Genomic DNA, 17,190 nt, shown 5'->3' on the forward strand with positions numbered 1-17,190 from the left:
AAGCAGAAAATAAAGCAGGTGCATTACATAACCACTACCCAGTCTGTTGTAGTGGACTCCATAAGTCTTTAAGAAGGAAAAACAATCCTGAAACGCAGACAATCAATAAAACATGTTTTGTGAGTGCTACAGCCCAAACTAAGCGCAAGTGTAGAGCTGAGGATTTCTTCTGAAACGCCTCCTCCCTGTTGAAATAAAGCCATATGTGCTTAAAAATCTGAACAATAAAAGTCATTCAAATAGTTGGTCAGACTCTGACCTGCATACAAGCTGTAGTCGTTGTCACATGGACAATCTTGTTGATTAGAGGGAGTGGCCAGCAAGGCCTGCCGAAGGATGAAAAGGATGACAGGGGCTGTGTTGAAGAAATGGATTAGTTATTGGTAATGGTAAACGGACCTGTACCTTGTGTAGCACTTTCAAAGCCGCTTTTAAACTACGTCGAACAATGTCACCTTTCACAGCACATTCACTGCAGTGATGGCAAAGTACATCGATACAGAAACTAACTCATTCACGACAGCCGATAGCTCATGCACGGGAAGCCAATTGCGGGTTCATATCTTGGCTAGCCCATACCTCTCTGACACCGTGCGGGGAGCCGGGGAAATCGAACCAACAACCATTCTGATTGGACCCGCCTCCTGCCTCCTGAGCCAACAGCCGCCCCTTATTGAGTCCATTAACGATTAATGTATGTGTGAGAGGGAAGAGGGGAAGGAGATGAGAGCTGTGGGTGGCCCATTCAGTTTTACAGCCAGTTGATTGAACATCGCCAGCCTGAGGATTGGAGTTTCCAGCAGTGAGAACTGCAGTGAGGGGCGGGCAACACCAGTACCCTCAGAAAAGGACTCCCATGGTACAGGGCTAAGAGAGACTCCAGAGCATGCTGAGCATAAACATGTGCCATTAAAGAAAACAATTCGATTCCCATAAATAAGTTTAGTAATTGTGAAATAAATGACAAAAGTTTGTTGTTTAGAACAGACAGAAACCCTGGACAAATAAACTCACATCAGCCAAAGAAAAAAATAAAACTTAAATAAATTAATGTAGTAATGTAATGTTGTAGTTTGCACTACTGAAGGATAAAGCTTGATTTTTTTTTTTATGAACCCAATAACATCTGCAGTACCAACCCTCCACCATAAAGGGTGTTTAATGACTGTCAAAGAGAACAATCTGCCAAAATGTATATCCTTGTGTATCAGTCCAAGATCAAATAAAACTACAATAAATCCAAAGGTGGAACAGTCAACGGTCAATCAGTTACTCATTACAGCCCCTTTTGAATCAGCACCCATGATGATAAGATTAATCAGAATGTGGTGCTAAACTCACCACCTGGATACAGAATGACTTCTCAAAGAGCAATTTAATTCATTGACAAAACTGATAAGCCAAAATCAGTATGCTCAGTTAGTAGCGTTCATCCACTCTGCATAGAATATATACATCTAATATACTACACATTTCCCCCCTTTGAGGCTGGAAAGCTGCACTCATTACCAATTCTCATGGTATGAGTCCAGTACCACGGAACAGTCTTAAGGACTTCTAAAATCAGAGCTTGTAACCTTCCCATTGGATGAGCCAACAACCTCAATTCCCCCTAAACATTATATGATTACAATTTTGGATGTAAGCATTTGCAAAGCACTCTTTTCGTTCATTCCCTCATGTAGGTACTACAACATTCAATTAAATATATATTGACAAATGTCTAACATTTTTCACGGATTTACTTTGTCCCCACAAGCGAATTCACTGCTCAGTGAAGTTCTAAAATGATCTGATTAAAGTTGTGTTTAAAATAAAACCGTAAAACATAATGTTATAAATTATGTAATTATTTTGATTCATATATTTGGCATTCACATGTGTACATGAAGAGCTCCAGTATGTTTTTTTTGTCTTTACTACTGAAAATATCATTGAATGGTGTCTGATTGGATCAGATTTTAAGGTGCTGAGCCAAAATTGTTTTGATTGCTACTGTAGCAATGGCGGCGGGCAGTAGAATTGACATGTTATATGTTTTTATCTGGTTTGGGCTTTATTACTGAAAAACAAATTACCTAAGACAGAAAACCTCCAGAGTATCTGACCACAGCCTCTCTCAAATGTGTGCATGAAGAAACAATTCCGATACCCCATAGATTATGTTTAGTTATTTTGAAATGTAACAGTATTGTTAACAGTAGTGTTCAACAGGTAGAACCTGCAAAAAGAATCAGTCCAAGAACAAAATAAAACTGAATAAAATTTAAATAAATTAATGTAGTAATGTAATGTTGTCTGCATAACTAAAGGATGAAACTTAATTTTTTTATGAACCCAATAACATCTGCAGTACCAACCCTCTGTTACCACCATAAAGGGTGTTTAATGAATGTCAAAGATAACAAACTGCCAAAACTCTGAAGTATATCCTTGTGTATCAGTCCAAGATCAAATAAAACTGCAATAAATCCAAAGGTGGAACAATGGTCAATCAACTAGTGATTACAGCCCCTTTTGAATCAGCACCCATGTTGATAAGATTCCTCAGAATGTGGTGCTAAACTCACCACCTGGTTACAGAATGACTTCTCAAAGAGCAATTTAATTCATTGCCAAAACTGATAAGCCAAAATCAGTATCCTCAGTAAGTACCATTCATCCTATTGACATGAAATTCTGAATAAATAATATATTAAAAATAAATAACAGAGTACGGTTGTGACAGTTGACAAAGGTAATAGCCTGGTGAGTAATAGTAAAATCTGTGAACTATAATCTAAAATGTTACTAAATCTAATAAAAACCAGTAAAACAGCTCTTCTTATACAAACCTAATACACCTTCAATGATCTTCCACATCTTCTAACATCTCCAGTTTCATAGAACATAACAGGATGCTCCGTTACCCAACAATCACAACAAACACATACATGCAAATGTTATGCAACGCTTTTGTGCAAAAATACACAGAGTCGACACAAAATTTAAAGAACCCTATCATGGCATAATAATATTAGTCATCACCAAGTCTCATGGTATGAGTCCAGTACCGCTAAACAGTCGTAGGACTCAGGGCCTGTAACCTTCAGACTGGACAACCTCAATTCCCCCTAAACATTATATGATTACAGTTATGGATGTAAGCATTTGCAAAGCACTCTTTTAGTTCATCCCTGCAGTGAGTACTATAACATCCAATGATAATTATATATTATAATAAACTGATCAGCCCTTAACAGCTGTGATGTGTTAGAAAACAGGGAAAATGGGCAGCGTAAAGATTGAATGACTTTGACAAGGTCCACATTGGTTGATGGATGATGTAATGTAAACTCACCTCCTGAATTAAAGGTGGTGAAACACTGTCAAGTGGTGGTCAAAATGTTTTTTTCTTTGATTGATCTTGGCCTAGGTTATTTCCCCCTGAAATTTGTTTAGATGATTATTCATCATGTTCATTCAATAAAGAATTAAGCTATGATAGCTCCTCCATTGTTGTGACTCTCTGTTCCCTCAGCAGGTCGGCTTCTGTCAAGGATGGTTTGTTTGTCAACGATGGGAATTAGATTGTCAAAGTTCAACCGAACCTTGAACAATGTTACTTAAATTGTAGCAGGGGTTTACTTTGTCCACCAAGCGAATTCAATTCAATTCAATTCAATTTTGATTTGTATTGCGCCATTCATAACAGAAGTTGTATCAGGACACTTTTCAAATAGAGCAGTCCTAGACCGAACTCCTTTTTAAACATTTTACAGAGACCCACAGTACCAACCATGAGCAAGCACTTGGAGACAGGGCAAGGAAAAAACTGCCTTTTAACAGGCAGAAACCTAGGGACAGACCTTCGGCTCTAGGTGGGTGGTCATCCTGTCTCGACCCAGTTTGGGGGAAGAAAGAGAGAGAGAGAGAGAGAGAGACAGACAGACAGACCAGACGGCACAGCCACCCAAAAGTAGCAACAACTACACTAATAGTAGTGACTGATGATGATGAACATTATAATACATATAATAAATAATATTAACAATAATATCAGTGATTTTAGCAAATGGCAGTCAAGCGGGGGGAGGACCATGGCAAGGAGGCCTCACCAGGATCCATGAGAACCTGCGAGACGATAAAGCAACAAGAGCTCCGGGGAAAGAAGTGAAGTTAGTAACATGCATTAATGGGACATGAATGAGCTGCAGAGAGAGAGAGAAGAAGGAAGAGAGGAGCTCAGTGCATCATGGAAATCCCGATAGTCTAGGCCTATAGCAGTCATAACTTAGAGATGGATCAGGACTCACTGAATCAAAGCCCTAACTATAACTTTATCAAAGAGAAATGTCTTAAGCCTACTCTTAAATGTGGAGAGGGTGTCCTGCCTCCAGAAACCAACACTGGAAGCTGGTTCCACAGGCAGAGGAGCTTGGTAACTGAAGGCTCTGGCTCCTGTTCTACTTTTATGAGACTATAGGAACCACAAGTAACCTTGCATTAAGAAGGAAACGCAAGGTGGGGTTTTTCCCTTAGAGGGGGTAATAGGGGGTACTATGAAGCCCTCTTTCCAAACATAAAAGAGGTGGCCCTGACAATGGAAAGAGCTTTTTAAATGTTGAGGGAGGGAAGAATTTTTAAATTTCTTATTTCCCTAAATTTTTTTTTTTAACAGGGAAAGCCAATGGCAGAGAAGCCCTTTTAGAAACAGAAAGAAAAGATTGGTTGAATCCCCTATTTTTCCCCTAGTTCTGGTTTCAGTAAACTTCCGTGGGCCTGCAGCCGTTTTTTGGAATTTAAAAAAAGGGACATTCCCCGGCCCGCCAAAAAATGGAAAAACTTGGGTTTAAATTAACAAACTTATTTTTACCGGAGTTGGGTCTGTTCTCCCTTTGGAAAAAAAATGGTTTTTTTTTCAATTCTAATCCAAAACACCGTGAAAACCAGTTTTAAGCCAACAAAACCGCTTAAAAATAACCTAAAAAACGCTAAAGTTCAAACGGGGCCAACCGAGTTTTAAAGGTGAAAAAAAAAGAAAGCTATTTTCTTATACCCACTAACAAGGCTTCAAAAATAAAGCAAACCGACAATTTTAACACAAGTAGCCATAATGGAGTCCCCTACTTGTTAAAACCGAAAGCAATTGAAGAAAACCTTGTTAAAATGTGTAAAGACAGTTTAATTAAAAAAAGAATAGTTTACAACAACCAAGTAAAGCTCAACGTATTAACAAAGGTGGCCGCCCAAATCTTTTGGGAAAAACCAGTCACGTGAAAACCAGTTCGAATTTTTTGCCATATTTATCAAGAAAAATATCCGACCGAATTTGTAAAAAACATTAGACTTGTCTTAGTTGTACGTTACTCCAGTGGAAAATTAACTTTGTCCATCTGGTTCAAAACAGTTACAGCTGTTTAAAAATCAGAGAGGGGAAAATCCTCCGAACTGTACAAACACCTTGGGCGTCTCTTGGGTTGTTTGCCGACGCAAACAGGTCCCACTCCGTGCAACACAGGAACTCCCTCTTTTTCGGTGGGCCAATAAGCTTTTCAAAAACAAATGTCCGCCAGGTACACCACCAAAGTTTTTTTTCCTGAAGTCAGAAGGCTTTGGTGTTTGCGGCCATTTGACTTACCGGTACTTTCTTTTTCTCTCTCTCGTAGCCTTTCAAGGAAAGCCCCGCGGCTTTCTTTTTCGTCTTTATCCGGCTCAAAAGAATAAATAAGAGTCCCCAATCCACAAGAAGGTTTCGTGTGATGTCTTTTCATTCCGGTTTTGGAAATTAATCCCGCCATTCTTTTCTTTTAAGTGTGTATTCCTGTGGAAAGCCACTAGTAGACTAGTAGTACAGTTTTGCCCGCTTCAGTTGGTTTTTTCCCTTCGGCAAACACGGTGAGTTTTTTGAAAACGGGAAAGATGGTGCGTTTCAAAAGTTCACACTTCCAGAGAGTTTTGGACCTGGTCAACAACCTGTTTTCCAAATGGCGGCCCGCCTAATACGTTTTTGGAAAGCTACTGTTTTGTTTAAATATCTTTAATAACTGTCTGTAAACACAATCAAAGTTCTTCAAGTAGGTTTAAACAAACATTTATGGCCCTACTGGTTGTAAAGTGTTGGGGGGTGCTATTTAAGCCCTGTTAGTGGTATAGAAATACTTTTTTCAACTTTAACTCCATGCCTGTTTTTTTTTGAAATAGCCGTTTTAAATAAGGTAAAATTTTACGGGTTTGTGCTAAAAAAACTGGTTTCCCAACGTGCCGAAAAATTTTAGAAAATGAAAAAACAATAAAATCCCAGAGAATGGAAAACCAACTCGGTTAAAAAAATAAGTTGGTTTTTATTTTAACCCCAAGGTTTCATTTTTTTTGGCGGAAATTTGTCCCTTTAATATAATGTGTTAGTATTAATCAGCAGATCCAATTTAAGTAAAGTAGAAAGTACTTCAATGGTGGCAGTTAAAAAGTTTTTCCCTTTGTCAGTGTTTTTCATATTATTATTAAAGAATTATATATAATATATTTTTTTTTTTTTTGGATAACCTTAACCTACGCAAAAAATGCATCAAAAAAATTTCCATAAGAAAAAAATCCCAATGTTGTTTTTGAAGCTCAGTTTGTTACAGTTTTTTTTAATTGGAATGCTGCCCTCCTGGTGGTTTTCCAACCAAGAAAGATAATAAAGGTTTTAAACACAGAATTTTTTTGTCCCTCAATGAATTAGCAAATAAACATTCAACTGGAAGGAACACAGCTTGTTCCTTTCCATAAGGTCCCCCTGCAACACTCTTTACTACGTGGGAAAAAAAAAAAGACAGCGTGGTTGTCCTCTGTCCCCTGTTTCCTCCTGTCTGTTCCCCCCATTTTAAAAATGAAATAATTTATTACAATATGTTTTGTAGCCAAAACCTAAGCGACGTTGCCCAGCACCCTTTTAAACTACAAACAGCAGCCATTTGAAAACTCCCTCAGGTCAAGTTCCCTGATTTTTTCCCTGAAATTCTGCAAGAGATATTTGGGAAGCCACACACAACACACCAACACACCACACGAGACAGAGAATTTTCTTTTGCTTTTTATAGAATTAGATTTAGATTAGAAGAATTAAGATAGGATTAAGATAAGAAATAGATAATAAGAATAGATCCCATCCATTGTTTTTGTTTAAGTGTGGCTTTTGTTTTTCCCTGTGGAAAGAAAAAAAACCAACAGAATCTCTAAAAACAGCCCTGTTTAAAGCTTTTGGTTTTGGGACAATGCTGCCCTTCCCAGAGGTTTTTTTTTTAAATACCTTATTTTAACTAAAGAGGAAAGGAAACAAAGGAAAACCATTCCCTTCAAAAGTTTTTTTTTTATCAGATTATAAGTCAGTCCGTGTGTTTTGAACTTTTTCGTTTGGGCTAAAACATTTTTTTCAAACCTTAAACTTTTGACCCATTTTAATGTTTTATTTTGGACCCTAAATTGGAACAACAAAAGTTGTTTGTCTTCCCCATTAGTTTTATTAATAGTTTTGATGATTAAACAGCTCTTTGAAAGCTTCAGTGGTAACAGTTTGTTTTTTAAATGAAATGCTGGCCCTCTTTTGGTTTGGTCACGAAAGAATACACAGTTTAACCTCAAAGATTTTTGGCAGAACAAGCCGTCAAAAATTTAGTTACATTTTCCTACACAAGAACTTCAAACAAACAAAAACTCAAAAATAAAAAATAATTGAAGCAAGGCAAAGCTATGTGGCTTAATATCTAGAAACTATAACTGTAAAAAATCTTCCTTTTTGTATTTTTGATATAGATTTTTTATTACTGCCACTATAAATCTAAAAAAAATTGAAAATCAAAAATTCTGAAAAAAAGAGAAAGTTCAAGCAGGAATTTTTTGATTAATTGGGTTGCAAACTTAAAAACATCTCCATGAACAAAACCTAAGTAAATTCTTAATCGCATTTATGAAAGAACCAAACAGCAGTGTTTTTTTGCCCACAAACAAGGCCCTTAACCTGTGCGTCCGTTTTCAAGCCTATATTTGGCGGAAACCCAATGTTTGGTCTTTTTGTTTCGTCTTTGTTTTTTTTTAATCCATCTGAAAGAAAAAATGTTTTCCACCCGAGGAACCTGCCAAAGTTTTGCCTTTTCTTCCAAAACCAATAACGCAATGACGTTCCTGGTTCCCAACCCAAACTCAAGTTTTTCTCTATTTTAAAATGTTGTTTTTAACTGTTTTTTTCATTGAGTAGGAATAGGCCCTTTTTGCGAAAAATTTTTGGCAAAATTAAGATGCTTGTTGCGGCTTACCTTGTGGCTAACAAACTGTTAGTCACAAAGAAAGCTTGGCCGATGTTTTCTTTTTTCCTGTTTTTTTGTAAAAATAATGAAAGGGAACAGTTCAGAAAAAGCCTGGTGTGAAACCCCGTTCAGCCTTGTGGAGAAGCTAAAAAAATAACAGGTTTTGGAATTGCCTGGGGTGGAAATTGTTTTTGTTATGTTTTTGCCTTTTTTTGTGTATCTCCTGGAAAATTGCTTAACGTTACTCAAGCTGCTTTAGCTGAAAAAAGGCAGTCTTCTCCGCATCCAGGTTGGTGTGGTGCATTGCCAGAATTTGTAATAGTTTTTTCAAAAAACATGGTAGACGAGCACCGGAGTTTAACGATAAAGCCTATTTGGTGGAAGAGAGAAAAATAGTCCAAAAACGCAAGAGAATTCATTAGTTTAATATTTGTGGGTTTAACTTTGAAATTTTAAGCCAAAAGACCTAGAATTAAAAAGTTTTCTGATCCATATATTTTTTAGCGTTTACTGCAGTTTAAAAAGCTGGTTAAATTTACTGGACGATTATAAGTGCAGGTTCCGGTGTAACATCTAACTCAAATATCAATCTCTCACCTGGGCCTGCGCGAAAAAGCCTTGTAATGCCGCTGTTTTCGTTTTACTTTCAAAGCCTTTTTAAGTTTTTGCGTTTTTTTTAACTTTTAACTTTTTCTTCTCTTTTTTTTTTTCGTTCTTATGGTTTTCCACTGTAACTCAATGAAAGTCCTGCCCTCCTTTAAACGAGAAAGAAAAAGTTTTTTGTGTTTTATTTTGGGTTGGTTTTTTTTAATCTTTGCTTTTTCCATCGGGAAAAAACAGCGCTGCCCGGTTGTTTTTCCTCCGGAGAAACAGCTGATGGCAATAACAAAGTCCCGGTTAAACAAAGTGGAAAAAACAAGAAACAGCTGATTTGGGCAAAAACTTAAAACCGTCGGTAAAAAAACAAGTGGACCAAGAAAACAGCCCCTGGAGGCACTTAACACCCCGGTCGGTAACAAGTGGGACAGAACAAGCTTTGGCAACTAACAACCGGTCGGTAAAGTGGGAAAAACAGAAAACACTTTGAAAAATTTTAGGCACGCTGACTCCTGGAAAAGAAAACAACCGGGAATTGCAGAAGGGAGGAAAAGCAACGTTCGGGGGAAGAGAAAAGGGAAAGGTTGGAAGAACGGGAAAAAAAAAAACGGCCATTAACGCCGGAGCCCCTGCAAGAGTACCGGGAGTTTCCCATGCTGGGAATTTTTCACCTGAAAGAACATGGCTGCAAACAGGGACAATTTACGACCGTCCTGTTCCCCTCTTTGTTCTCCACACCACCGGACGGGAACCCGGAAAATTGGACCGAGAGAAAGAACCAGCTCCTGTGGCCCGGATGAAGAACCCTTGCTGCCGTTGAAAAAAACCTCCCGTCCCAATTATCATCTACCGAGAGAAGATGCCTGCACATCATCATCTTCTATCTTCAATCCCTCCCTCTGCAAAAGCCAACCATTCCTGCTATGTGCCTCTGCTGAAGAGGAAGCCTGCGACCACTTTACACTTGGCATTTTTGCATATTTGAAAGTGACTTTAAATCATACTATATTAATATCTATATTCATTCTTAATATATGTATGTCTATTAGCCTATATATGGAGTAATGTAACGAAAGTAATTTCCCCCTGGGATTATTAAAGTATTTCTGAGCTGTGGCTCAGAGGAAGAGCTGTCCTCTAATCGGAAGATTGTTGGTTCGATCCCCCAAAGTATCCTTGAGCAAGATACTGAACCCCGAATTGCTGCAGATGCTGTGCATTGTTGTGAAGTTCTGTTTGAATAAAGTGTGAAAGTGAAGTCAGGCTCCGTGTTTGTCCGTCTGTCTGACTGTGGCAGAGTTTCTTATCTGAGCTAGAGTTGTGACGTTCACGAACGAACCGAATCTATTGAACGACACTTTAACATGAACGATGGGAACTGAGGTGCAGTCGAGAGCCAGTATGCGCACACAAGCTCCTCTGCTACTCCACAGAGACAGAGAGCACACACAACAAGGGAAGGAGTGTAGCAGAGTACACAGGGGGGGGCAATTTGATATGCAAATTTAGCTTGATGTCATCTGAGTTGTCCGACACAGTGGCACGTCAATATTTCAAAATAATTCAAACTTACACATCCCACCAATTTAATATATATTGTCTAAGTGTGAATGATTCTGATCCAAACCTTACCCTGTCATTCCTCCCAGTGATTCTTTCCCCCAGGCTAGCTTCTTAAAAAGAAATAAATATAAAAATGATCCAGTCTTTTGAACGGCTCTTTGAAAGGATATCCAATCCTCCAGCTCCCTTCAGCCATAAATCCCATCCCTAGTCTGAGCTTCATCTTGCAGCTCACTTTCTGTAAATCATGTGACTTCTTGTAATCTTGTAGCTGCAGATTTTCTGCACCAGGGGACAGCAGATGGGGGGGTCTGGGAGCAGGTTTTTTCCCCCCACTGACAGCAGCTATTGGTACTAAAAAACATCATACCTGCCAAATAAAACCTTCATCCTTTTTATTATCAAATTGTTCTCTGACTGTCTTTATCATTCTGAACCCAGAACACAACTAATATTGAGGAAGACAAATTTTCCTGATTTTATTATTCTTAAGTTATACAACACAGCATTACTGATGCCTCCATCCCATATACTGTAATAGATGCTGATATTTACAGTAACTGAATTTAGCTCCGGTCCTATAAGAGAGGCTGAGGCCATGTCATTGTCAGATAAATGATCAAAAATGCACCGCATTAACTGTCAGCGGTTTTCTACCCAGAAGTTATTGTAAACCAAAATTGTGATTGGTTGTAGTTAACATCCATGTTACATGATTATTCTAAAATGTAGTGGATTGTATGCAAGTATCAGGTTGCATACAATGGAAATACTAAAGTAGAGCACAAGTACCTCATATTGTCAGGAATGATTTACTATTTTCAACATTCTAGAATAAGACACTGAAATACTGGAGATTTAATTTCTTTATTTCTCAACATGTTTTCGAGCAGTTGAGTAGTAATATACTCTTCTAATCCTGAACATAGATATGAATTATGCACATAGCACTCCCCACTATAATGGTCTCTCTGTTCAGATGTTCAGATGATGGGTTTTTCCATTAAGCAACTGACTGTGATCTTGTGTTTCTCCTTCATCTCATCTTCATCTTCATCTTCACTGTTCACTGTTTCGGTTTATTGTACAGTTTGAATATGAATGAACAGTATAAATATAATATGAAATATCCATAACGTATGTCACTTAAGCAGGGGCCATCAGTTGAGTCACTGACTGAAAAGGGGTCCCTCAAGGAGAAAAGTTGGTGAATCTGTGATCTATATAGTCACAAATAATATGGTTTGGCCTGCTAAATGCATGGCAACCAATTACAGATCCAAAATGACGGAATGTTTTTAAGGCACGAATGGCCGTGGCCTACAACAATACAAATCTCATCACGATACACACTGTACTAAAATGTTTCTCCTACTTCAAATAGTTCAAAGTTATCTACAATATATATAGACTAAACTCAACTGTTACTCTTACTGGTAAAAAGGGGTTACTTACATATATATTCAATTAAATATTAAAAGACATCTGTGAATCAGTTTTGAATAGTCAGAATGTAATTAATGAATATGAAAATAATTATTATATCCTCAAAATTGCTATACAAATATTTAATATTAACATTTTGACCAATGAAAACTAAATGGCTACTAGTTAAGTACTTAGTAAACGGCATTATATCATAATAGATAATTGGCTTCTGTCGGAGGTGAAAATAAACCAAACCATGTTTTAAATACACTCTGAACCTCTTCTAATTCAATATTGGGCATTGATTAATTGAAATTTTAAATATTCTTCCCCTTCAAATCCTTTTTCTACCCTTATTTTTAGTAAACTTTTGATTCATATATTAGATTTATAAAAAGCCATTAGCAAACTTCCTAACAGCAGATTTTCTATCTGACAGCTGCTGTACTATAAAATTTAAAGAGGGAGGTTTCCATTTTCAGTTGTTTAATTAAATATCATGTTCTGAAATATAAACAGAAGTCTATAAATAACCTTAGTCCCTCCGAAACTGATTTAATCTGTTAATAGTGCTTGCAGGGCTTCACTTCCGGAAGTTGGAAAGTATAAAACATAGAGATGCACCGTTTTACAACCCACCAAACCCGCCAAATTAAAAGCAAAAAGCGTGGAAAAATCCGAAAAGGAAAATGGTTGCCTCTTTCGAATTTTATTAGAATAATCTCTCAATTTGGAAAGATTAGTTCTAAAAAAATAAAAGGCCTCCGTTATGCCAGAAAGAGTATTTACTTCAACCCAATAATAGGAGGAAAAAATAAGAACAACCCTAGTTCCTCTTTCAGCCCACTGTAGCCAGGGGCTTGAACAGATAGTTTTCAAACAGCTCTATGAGCTTAATTAAGCAATGACTTTATGAGCTTCTTTTATAATAAAATTATTACTATTAGAGACAAAATTAATAACCAAATGCCCTCAACAGGTATCACTGTCTCTCCAAGTTCAGGAACTTTAACAGCTGTATTGATTGACTCTGACTGATCTCTGCTGCCATCTGGTGTTTGAGCAGCAGATTACACTCAGGGACTGATTGAAGTTGCTCTGGTCATTTGTTCAAAGACATCAAATGAAATATATTTACAGTTTCCTGACAAACACATATTTTCATAATCCTAACATTAACTTCCCCATAAATACAGTTAAATCAATAAATAACGAAGCTTGATGCAGAGTGTCTGTCAGGTTGCTTCCACAGTGAAAATAATTGCATTCGAAGTAAATAACAAGCAACATTACGTCTGTTTCTGGTTAAACAAAAGGTCTATCTCTGCAGGGATCCTTTCCATAATCTTTGCACAGCTGTACATTTTATATAACCTTTAAATGAAGAACAAATATATTTACCAAGTAATACATCATTCTAAATGTTCAGAAGTCACAATCTGTGGCGGTCGTCTCTGCTGTGGCCTCTGGTTGTGTTGCTGCTAGGCCAGATTCGGGGGCCTGTTCTGTCATTCTCTGGTTACCTGGTCTGGCCTCATTCTGCAGAGCTGAATGTAACATTAATTATTATGGTGTTATTATTATATTATATTGTATAAAATTATTATATTGTTCTTCTTCTGTCTCTTCCTCTTCCACTCTCCTCATTCTCCTGATCACCCCTCCCTGCTTATCACTTCCTGTCTCTTGGTTTGTCTCTGTTTCTGTCTCAGGTTCTCTTCTAGTCTGCTCAGTTTCATCACCTCATTCCCTCACGTCTTTCATTTTGTCTCTGTGATAGCTGAAATCTAAACAAATAAACGGAAAAATTACCAGCAGCACAAGCAGCACATCAGTCTTTTCCATCTGGAAGCCTTTTCCTTGTGACGTTTCACCATCTCGTCAAACATTTGCCTGTGAATGAAACAAGTGAACGTACAGTTAGCATCATTCGACAAACACCAGTGGTTGCCAACAAACAAAATTTACCCTGAAACAAGATTTATATAATAACTCAAAATGTGTCCAATGGAAGCCTCTGTTTGCAGTATTTTTATACAAATATTATCGTGTAATGATAGACCATCTGTTACCTGAAATCTGAAATTCTTCTTCTGTTTCATATTTCTATGTTCATCCCTGCTGTACAGTGTTGTATTGACATGGTGCTAGTGTTTGTCCACTACTTTAAAGTCAAAACTGCTCCACCAAATGAAAATCTGCTCAAAGATTGAAGGTCAAGACCTGAGAAACTCTACAACTCATCCTACAATAATAACACATGAAGGCTGACCAACAGCATTGTCTCTGACCCCAACCACTTCCTGTAAATACACATTGTTACCATCAAACTGGAGATATGTTATATGGGGTTTCAGGATTTGACTGAGGCACTCCTTTGTGCACCAGTTCATCTTAAAATTCATTTCAGCTGCAAGCAGCAATGAACAGCCCTTGCAGTCATGTTATGTGCAGGCACCATGTGTAGACCATACCATGAAAATGTCATGTAAATCAGATAATGATCTTCATACAAGGCTTACTTCCTGTTTCAAGCAGGTGGTCAAAATTTGACGCCATGCCACGATCACGACGTTCAGTGAAAACTTACAAGATTCATAAAACTATAACATCATCAAGGTCTTAAAGCTTTTCCTGAGCAGATTCAAGTTGGATCTCATCAACCTGCTAGGAAGAGCATTAATGTATAAAACATGCCACTTCCTGTTGCCAGTAGGGGGCACTGCGACTGTGATTGAATATCTTTATGTGGATGCCGTTTAACGAAAACTCACAAATATCAACATTTTTAACTGCAAAAGTCTTTGGAGTATACTAACCAACTGTGAAGCAGATGCAATCAATTCTCTAGGAGAAGATTGTTATATTATATTATATCATAATATCATATTATATAGATTAAAATACAATATGTGGAAATGACAAACATGGCACCAATGTTGTACATTGAATCCAAACTAACTAACTTCCTTTTGGGTTTAGGAAGATTATATCTTCCCATGTGCGAGACCCATATAATATATACCTTTTTAGCACTGCTAATGTGTGCAGCGTTTGATGAGTTTCGTATTATGAGATACGATTACATTGCTGTAATAAGAATAATCTGAGCAATCACTATTGCTATTCGGGCCCTAAATATCGAACTTCATCCCATATCGAACACATGTTGAAGGGCCTTGAATACTGTCTTCTGTGTTTGAAATGGTTTAATACATCTATGTATCTTTATTTGGAGCGGCTTGAAAAATAATGTTGTAAAAATAATGAATAAAATCAATCAATCCGTTTTCTAGCTAGCATAGCGTTAGCTTTAGTATCTCTAAGTAAAATAATTTGGACTGCTCATAGGTCATCGATACCACTTGGTGGGTGAGATTGTTATTTGTTAGAATCACAGAAAACGTCATACTCGATTATGTCGAACTGTTCCCCCAGCGTCCCGGTGATCTCTAGAATGGCATCAGCTGTATCTCTCAGTGATTGGCTCGCTTCAGTCACATGATTGTTCTTGATCAGGTCTGTCCAGATGTCAATCGCCTCAGGAAGTTCAAATGCCAGTCCAACAACTCCTCCTACAACCTGATGATATGAATATGGATAATTTTCAATATTATAAGACAATAAAGAAATAATTATCAATCATGAATAATAAAAGTGTGATGTGTAGTAATATAAAGATCATTTTGTGTGATTATCAAACAATATATATTGGTATTACCATGACACCTCCTTTTAGGGCTTTTGAAGACATTTGTTTGATAATTTTTTTAGCTCCCTTGGCACCAGTTTTGATTAACTGGTCAGTTCCTAGAGCACTACCTTTACACGTATGTTTGATCAGTTGCTCAGCTCCTTTAGCCAAGAAACGTTTCAATGTTTTTCCACGAAGCTGAAGTGCAAAAAATGCTAAAATTCCACCAAGTGCAACTATCACTTCAGGGTTTAATAAGGTCTGGTTGAGCCTCTCGTTTGACTGTTCTTTGTCGAATAGAATCTGTAGCTCTTTATCAAGCCTGCGGATCCGGATCCTCCCCTTTAGTCCACTTCGTCTGGCTATAGCTTTCAGAATTTCAGTCATACCGTGTCGGTCCTGTTTATTTGGGTCTGTGGAGGAACTCTCCACCTTTAGTTGTTCAAACAGTTCCTGTATTTCTTCTGCAACCTCGTTGCTCTTCTTTTCTATCTCTTGCGCCTCTTTAATGGTGTCACTGGATATGAAGCCCTCAATGATTTTAGTACCCACAGATACAGTGGCACCTGCACCTGTACACACTGCTCCTGCCACCCCTAAAAGTGGAGCAGCTGCACCGCCGGTGAACAAAGTGGCCACACCGGCTGCGATCATACATGCAGATCCAGCCACTGCCACTGTGCTTCCAACACATTCACTGATATTACATTTCTTTCTGCGTGACTCCAGCTCCTGGGCCAGTTTCCTCAGCTGCTCTGCACAGCTCTCCCTCTGCTCGATCCAGGAGAACATCAGCTCCAGCAGCTGGTCAGCGGTGGCCATGATGGAGGTCTCTGTGTCCTTCTGATGCTCCAACAGAACCAGACAACTGAGAACAAGTCTGAAAGAAGAAAGTCACTTCTTTTTTTTTTAAAAGTTCCCTGTCAAACTTCTATTTTCCAGTCAAAGAATGATTTTTTTTACAATAGAAAATCATTTAAAGCAGCTGTTAAGCAAACAAACTATGTTTTGAAAAGCTGAGCTTTAAAACACAAGAAAAAAAAGAAAAGCAGGAAAAGTTACTCATTCTTGTTTTTGCTAAAACTGGCAGATCCTATCTTAAGAGTCATCTGAATTTACTCCAGTTCTAACAGAATAAAAGACCACATTCGACTGTCAGAATTTGCACAAGTAAACTTCCTCAGTAGCACACACTACACCACTGCAACCCTCATCCACGAGCGATTACCAGGGGATGTCGTGTAAGAAATGAGGAAGTACTCTCAGGTTTTAGATATCCAGATTCCCCAGGTGCTGCATTTAAAGCTGAAATGTAGGTCTTGGCAGGGAGGGGAAATCTGTTGCGCGGGGGATGAATGACGAGGGCTTTAGGAGCTCAGTCTGTGGGAGGGAGCGGGCTTTGTGAGTTTGAGGCTAGGGTCGAATCAGTGGCGAGGCGTATGTGTGCAGGATATATGGCGGGTTAGGTACCCCCGGGATCGTTGGATGGTACAGGTCGAGAGAATTGGGTAGGATTCCACTTGCTAAACCCCCTGTGAGAGGCTCATCGGGAATATAAATAAAAAGACACAACACCGTAAATCATCTCTATGACAAACTGAGGCAAACTTCGTAACTTCCATATGGAAGCTGGCCACAATC

At 38.1% G+C, this 17,190-nt stretch overlaps 1 long non-coding RNA gene across 1 annotated transcript; it reads right to left on the reverse strand.

The window, feature by feature from the left end:
• Positions 1–12,777: 12,777 nt before the first annotated feature.
• LOC118323433 lies at positions 12,778–16,383 on the reverse strand. The gene is made up of 3 exons (XR_004796491.1): positions 15,268–16,383; positions 13,668–13,748; positions 12,778–13,402 (listed from the first exon to the last, which is right to left on the reverse strand). It is a non-coding gene; the product is annotated as an uncharacterized LOC118323433 (long non-coding RNA).
• Positions 16,384–17,190: the final 807 nt, after the last annotated feature.

This window comes from Morone saxatilis, unplaced genomic scaffold (genome assembly GCF_004916995.1).
Source record: "Morone saxatilis isolate NCDOM2014 unplaced genomic scaffold, NCSU_SB_2.0 Contig14, whole genome shotgun sequence".
Classification (NCBI taxonomy): domain Eukaryota; kingdom Metazoa; phylum Chordata; class Actinopteri; family Moronidae; genus Morone; species Morone saxatilis.